At 43.1% G+C, this 6,348-nt stretch overlaps 1 long non-coding RNA gene across 1 annotated transcript; it reads right to left on the minus strand.

Annotated features, from left to right (window-relative positions):
- Nucleotides 1-306: 306 nt before the first annotated feature.
- LOC145390025 (uncharacterized) lies at nt 307-6,029 on the minus strand. The gene is made up of 3 exons (XR_013895561.1): nt 5,992-6,029; nt 4,877-5,001; nt 307-389 (listed from the first exon to the last, which is right to left on the minus strand). It is a non-coding gene; the product is annotated as an uncharacterized LOC145390025 (long non-coding RNA).
- Nucleotides 6,030-6,348: the final 319 nt, after the last annotated feature.

The raw sequence follows: 6,348 nt of genomic DNA on the forward strand, positions 1-6,348 counted from the left end.
TTGGGAGCAGGGCAGTGAAATGGCGGGGGACAGGGCGACTTGGAGGCGATTTGTTTGTGGCCACCCCAAACGGGATAGAGGCGTCTGGCAATAGATAGAGATAGATAGAAGATTAAATAACTAAAGCTAACACTGATTTGAACTAATACACATCTGGTCCACAGGTCATGCTGGAGTCTGCTGCCTTGACGCTGCTTCCTTGCCACACTGGTCATACCCTGCTGAAGTTTGGTCTGCCCTGCTGTGAGAAGCCTGACGGTGGTGTGGTGTCTTCCCTACTCTGAGATGCCTGGTGGTGTGGTGGTGGTGGCGGCGGCGGCGGCGGCAGGGTGTCGTGTCTTCCCCAGCCGTGAGATTACTTGCTGCTGCTGCTGGTGATCTGCCCTGACCTGCCGAGAGAAGCCTGGTGGTGATGGTGTGATCTGCCTTGCAAGTCCAGGATGTTCTGTGGACAAATGCTACTTTTGAATGCATATTTTATATTGCTGTCTCTGTTAATGTATTTTGTACTGAAGTATTAATAATGAAAACTTAAATTTTCTGTCTTGTTTCATTACCTTTTTAACTGTGGCTTTGACTTAATATAGGTGATAAGTATATTGCGCTCTGCAGTCTTGTGTGTTGTGGGGACGGCTTTTGTGATGAGCTAAGACATTCTGATCGCTTCACCAAATTACTGCTCAGCCGTGTGATCAGTGGACATAAAAGATTATACAATACAATGATATACAGCTAAGCATAAAAAAGGTTATGGGAATTCTCCACCATGCAATCAATGGACCTAAATTAAAGCCTATATTATAAAGCTAAGCCTGAAGAGGGTTGTGGGAAGTAGATAATGATGCAGGGTAGACACTGGTAATGTTCACTGAGCCGTGCCCGCAACACACAAGAACTGGGTGGCGTAATATATGGACCACCTTGTATAATGAGAGGCCGTAAGTGTGTGCTGACCCACAAACTTGCCATCAATGCCCCGTCATAACTATTACTGTGTCTTGTAGGAAGCACAAAGAAAACAGGCCACAGAATACCTCCTTGTCTCTCGTTCCTCCTACACAAACATACACGCCTTTCACTTTAACTTGACACAGAGTTTCATTTAAAGCATATGAGAATGTCACGCAGATCAGTAGCAGAAACAGCCAATACTACAGCCCAACATCCTTTCCACGGCACTCATTCGTGACTACCATCATATTCTAGTGATAACTATCGCTACTACTCGGCAAACCGTATGGAAACTATAAGCTATCTGTCTATCCATCTATCTATAGCCAGACGACTTAATCCCGTAAGAGGTGGCCACAAACAAGTCGCCTCTATGCCACCCTGTCCCCCGTCATTATGCATCACTCCCCCTAATTCACACACACCCTCTCTCATATACATCCCAACTCCATCCTCCACTTATAAGTAATACATTAAAACAACCGTGAATTACTGCCGCACAAGCTGAGCCGTAATCATATCCAACACAAACACGAAGGAGCTTTAAAGAACAGAAAACAATACCTTGATAGCAGAAGACACTAAGACCACAAGTACTGACAGCCTACACCAAGAAACATAACTAATTTCAGTCAGAGACCAAGTGAATATGAGAGGCACACAGTTCATCACTTCAGCTCAAGATCCGTCCCACCTTTGTAACCTTATGTTGCATCATCCTCTCCACAAAGAAACAAAATCGAACAACCGCCCAACACTACACAGATTATCTTAGCAACATATCCCCTCCTCCACCCGACTCTACACTTCCCAGACACATTCACAAACTCACAAACACCCCAGCCAGCCAAAACTTTCTGCCAAACACATACATAAACACACAGACACCCCAGCCAGCCAAAACTTTCTATACCAAACACATACATAAACATGCAAACACCCCAGCCAGCCAAAACTTTATATACCAAACACATACATAAACACACAGACACCCCGGCCAGCCAAAACTTTCTATACCAAACACATACATAAACACACAGACACCCCAGCCAGCCAAAACTTTCTACCAAACAGCATCCTTCATGTGCCACCACCAGACATACACCCTTCAGACACTACCGAACCCAGAGACACGAGTACACCAACCTTCCCTGCTACAATACTAACACAAAATATAACACACATACAATCCCCTGTGCTCATACTGCAAAGTGGCACCCCCACACCACAGCACACCCACTCACTTCCTGCACCACACCACCACAACACAGACAATCCTTCAACATAACACTGGGTTCACATCCAGAGGAGCCTAAGATGTAACAAGAACAACAACAACAACTCAGGCCAAGTTAAAGTGAAACGAGTCTAGTTACGAAAGGAAAATTATTTCAAGTTATTTTGTAAGCGCTTCGGGTACACAAAGTTACAAGGCCACAGGGAACGAACTGCATACCGAGGGTGTAATACTACGGCGGCTTAGGGGGCTTTATACCACCTTTTCTTCAGTGATTTATTGTTCAAGCGAGCGAGCGTAGAGAGCAAGCAAGCGAGAACACTATATGACATGGTATAATAGGGTGGCAGAGAACAGCGCCAAGACTGTGTTGTCTAGGAAACTATTAAAGCCACAACGGATCTATGGACATCATTAGAAACCTAGTAAAAAAATAATAGGAGTTACTTGAGGGACTTTTCTCAAAATTTGCCGCGCCAGTTCTGATAAAAGGAAAATAAACGTACCAAACTGAGCACCAGAACCGAGTTATTTTAGTTTTTAAAACTACTGCTGATCTGTTCAGACAGCTGGAAAGCTTATGAAGAAGCAATTGATACTAAAGTTAAATAGACGCATGGTCAGTGTAGCGGGGTTTCGCCACTCCGCCCCCCCGTAGGCCGTATGGCGTGAGTGGAAATACGTATATAAATGAAGCCAAGGCATAAATATATATTGTGTGAAAGATACTGTGGATGGCTTGGTGAAATTATGGAGCCAGCAAGCGTTACGTACGGCATGAAACAGAGTGTTGTGAAGGGGCAAACCTGAAGTCGGGAGGGGAGAATTACCGGTGTTTTAGGGCTGGAATTATTGTGATTCTGATAGTGTAAATGCGTATGGAATTGTATGAAATATACGTCAAACAAGCTGCGAGTTTCCGTGAACGAGTGTGGTGTGTGCTAAAAATAGCGTTGCCTCATACTCTCAGGGAGAAGCTGACTCACACACACACTACATAACTCCTCATCTTCAAATCCCTGGTCTAACTGGACAACACCCCTGGAGGAAGTGAGTTCTGCAAATTTTGTTGATATATATATAATAATCTATTACCATTACCTCTCCAACTTTCAGACAAATAACCATTTTCTCCTACAGATTACACATATGAAAGAAAGTAAATCTCCACAGCAGTAACTATAGAAGAGTTATGTTTATGTGTAGTAGGTTATAACAATAGGAAAACATCCATGGAAGATGTAACAGTCTGTACAGATAGAGGGGAAAAAAAGTTGGTAGCATAATCTTCAGGCAGGTGTGCCAGGAAAAAACAGTGTGTGTAAAAGTTGGTAGCGATGGGAAGAGTAACCTCACTTTGTCGGCCAATTACTCGAAAACTATTAGACTTATCGATTTCCTGTTACAACCATCATCAATACCACTAAATTCTACGTAAGATCAATACCAGAATGTAAGCCTTTGGTAGCGTTTTGAGGGGTAAAAGGCGAGGGAAATGTTTTTTTTCCTCGCGTTTGTTATCAGTGACATTCGCTCGGAGTAATAACCTCACTTTGTCGGCCAATTACTGGAAAACTATTAGACTTATCGATTTTCTGTTACAACCATCATCAATACCACTAAATTCTACGTATAATCAATACCAGAATGTAAGCCTTTGGTAGCGTTTTGGGGGGTAAAAGGCGAGTTTTTTTTTTTTTCCTCGCGTTTGTTATCAGTGACAAGCGCTCGGAGTACTAACCTCACTTTGTCGGCCAATTACTCGAAAACTATTAGACTTATCGATTTTCTGTAACAACCATGATCTATACCATTAAATTCTACGTATGATCAATACCAAAATGTAAGCATTATGTTACGTTTTGTGCGAGAAAAGGCGGTGGAAATGAGTGTCTCTTCGCGGCTGTTACCATTGATTAACGCTCGTAGTAATACTCTCACTTTGTCGGCCAATTACTCGAAAACTATTGGACGTATCGATTTCACGTTTGAACCATGATAAAGAGCAGTAAATTCTACGTATGTACAATACATAACTATGTAATATTTATGATAAGAATTCGTTGTTACGTAGGCGGGAACATTGCGTACGCCGTGCGCGCATCACGAAAGTCAATCACGGACGGAGTGCCTAGTACTTTCTTTCGATTTACTCGAGAACTATGAGGCGTATGGGGTTCTTCTTTGAGATGGGGAAAGCTGGTGAATTTGGGCATATTACTATGTAATAAAAACATAAGGTGTCTGGGAAAATTTAGCTATCAGAGGTCAGTGAATTTTTTCCGAAAATGGCTTTCAGTTTTTGGCCATTTTCTCGAAAAGTATACATCATATCTCAACCGGATTTGTTTCGTTAGAAAGCTGATGAAATTCTCTATAAAAACTTATTAGATCATTTTCCTGTATGATGGAAAACATTCAAACGGCGATGTTGGGAAGTGAAAACAGTTTACTCGACCATGCTTCCAGGGCTAATAACTTTTTTTGCTGGTGTTTTCCTGTGTTTTGGTCCTGTTTATCAGATAGAACAAACATCGATGCCTACCTTGAGAAAGGTTTCATGGGAATACATGGATTTTTGGGTGGCGAAAATAAGGCAAGAATGTGTTTCATTCCTTCAAATTTGCCGCGCGCGCGCTCCCCGGCCGGGCGGCTTGGTCGTATAAAATCGTGAGCCAGAAGACTTACTGAAACTTATCGTGTGCGAGAGGGTTAACATCAAGCGAGATGGATGGATGGATGGACGGATGGGTGGATGTGGAATCGTGGATGCTTGGACCGATGGTAGAGTTCCTGCTGTTTCGTCCTTCCACCTGCCGACAAAAATCATCATCAATATCATCATCATCATAATCGTCATCATCGTAGTTGTCGTCCTCATTACCACCATCATCATCATCATCATCATCATTATTTACACCGTCATTCTCATTATCATTACCATTCTCCTCCTCCTCCTCCTCATCATCATCATCATCATCATATTATCATCATCACCTACCTATCTATCTACTGTATTTATCTATATCTGTTTATCTATAGCCAGACGCCTTAATCCCGTAAGGGGTGACCACAAGCAAATCGCCTTCATGATGTACTGTCCTCTACCATTTAGCTCAAGTATCCCAGTCATATGTTTCTACTCTTTCCCTCCATCTCATCGTCGGTCTCCCCCTCCCCCTCTACCCTTCCAACTCTACCCTTCCAAGTGCACTCTTCTGGTCATTTTCTTATTCGCCATCCTCTCCACATGGCCAAACCATCTCGAAGTGTTTCTCTTAACGCTTTCAGTCTCATCCACATCAGCATCACAACGCTCCTTCATCTGCCCATTTGTCTGTCTGTCTCTCTATGAAACTCCACATGCTCCTCTCAAGTAGCTCATTTCCACCGCTCTCACTCTTGACTTGTGTCCTTCCAGCAAGATCCAAGCTTCACTTCCATACTTTAAAGTGGGAATCACAGCATGCAGTGCCCTTTTTTTTTTTTTTTTTTTTCATACTTTCATCCTCAGTTCCCTCTTCCTAACCACTGCTTTTTAGAGAATAAGCAACCCTCCTTCCCTGATGTATCATTCCAGTCACTTCATCCTCTAATCTTCCATCCTTATTCATCATATTACATAAATACTTAAATGCACTCATATTCTTCCATTTCCTGACTATGCAGCCTCACTGTGCATTCTGTAACCTCATACGTTGAGATGTTAAAGCATCACCACCATCAGCATCTACATCATTATCACCATCAATATCATCACCATCAGCCTGTGACACACCACTGCATGATAAGGACCCTCTCACCTTTCTCCACTCTGATCCATTGATTGTTAGCCTGTTCCGTTATTGCTCGGTAGATCTGCATCATATGATCTCTCCATCTTGTTCTCTGTGCACCTCTTCTTCTCACTCCATCTCTGGCTTGCCATTCAGTTACGCTCGCTCTCCTTCTGTTATCTCTTCTGTGAAAGACGTGACCTGAGGTGTGTGTGTGGAGTTACCTGGAAACAAGCTCAGAATTACTAGATGCGGGAGCTTCAAGACCCTTTGGTTAATCTCCTTGGTGTGATGTGGTGTGGAAGGGTGATTGGTGTGGTAAAGTTTGGGGTGGTGTGGTATGGGGTGGTGTGGTGTTGGGTGGTGTGGTTTGGGGTTGTGTGG

The sequence above is a fragment of the Coenobita brevimanus genome, unplaced genomic scaffold (genome assembly GCF_032717465.1).
Source record: "Coenobita brevimanus isolate Jiangsu-jjx unplaced genomic scaffold, ASM3271746v2 jjx.HiC_scaffold_2741, whole genome shotgun sequence".
NCBI lineage: Eukaryota > Metazoa > Arthropoda > Malacostraca > Decapoda > Coenobitidae > Coenobita > Coenobita brevimanus.